The sequence below is a fragment of the Gossypium hirsutum genome, chromosome A06 (genome assembly GCF_007990345.1).
Source record: "Gossypium hirsutum isolate 1008001.06 chromosome A06, Gossypium_hirsutum_v2.1, whole genome shotgun sequence".
Taxonomy (NCBI): Eukaryota; Viridiplantae; Streptophyta; class Magnoliopsida; order Malvales; family Malvaceae; genus Gossypium; species Gossypium hirsutum.
This window is the reverse complement of record NC_053429.1, coordinates 34,806,605-34,807,346: the sequence shown is the minus strand read 5'-3', so window position 1 is coordinate 34,807,346 and position 742 is coordinate 34,806,605. Positions and strand designations below refer to the sequence as shown.

At 38.8% G+C, this 742-nt stretch overlaps 1 non-coding gene across 1 annotated transcript; it reads left to right on the top strand.

Annotated features, from left to right (window-relative positions):
* Positions 1-425: 425 nt before the first annotated feature.
* Positions 426-531, top strand: LOC121231128 (small nucleolar RNA R71). The gene has a single exon (XR_005929196.1). It is a non-coding gene; the product is annotated as a small nucleolar RNA R71 (small nucleolar RNA).
* Positions 532-742: the final 211 nt, after the last annotated feature.

Sequence of the window (742 nt, the reverse complement as noted above, 5' to 3'; positions counted from 1 at the left end):
GACTTGAGTTCGTGTACCGAAAGTGTAAAGTACTGGTAACACCTCGAGCCCTGTTCAGAGTTGGATACGGGTTAGGGGTGTTACAAAAGGGTTGATATTCTGTGCACGCTTCTCCTCCATTCGAATCGCACCTCATTACTAGATGTACCTGAATAGAACCAAGTAAACCATCAATCTTTTTATTCAGAAATTCTACCTGGTTTGACAGCACAGTAACCAAATCGACGTTATAAACGCCTGCTGTTTTAGTTGGCTTTGTCCTCTTGACTTTCCACTGATAGTTGTTCAGTGACATCTCCTCTATAAACTCATAAGCATTTTCAGGTGTTTTATTATTGATGGTTCCACCAACAGCTGCGTCAACCATTTGTCGAATCAAAGGATTCAGGCTATTATAGAATGTTTGAAACTGTAGCCGAAGCGGTAACCCATGGTGAGGGCACCTTCTTAGTAAGTCATTGTATATCTCCCATGCATCGTAAAGAGTTTCTAAGTCCATCTGCACAAACGAAGAGATATCATTATGTAATTTGGTTGTTTTAACTGGTGAAAAATATTTTAATAGAAAATTTTTTGTCATTTGTTCCCAAGTAGTGATTGACCCTCGTGGTAACAAGTTCAACCACTGTTTAGCTTTATTCTTTAATGAAAAGGGAAACAACCAAAGACGTATGGCATCATCAGAAATGCCATTGATTTTAAATGTATCGCAAAGTTCCAAAAAGTTTGCCAAGTGAGCGTT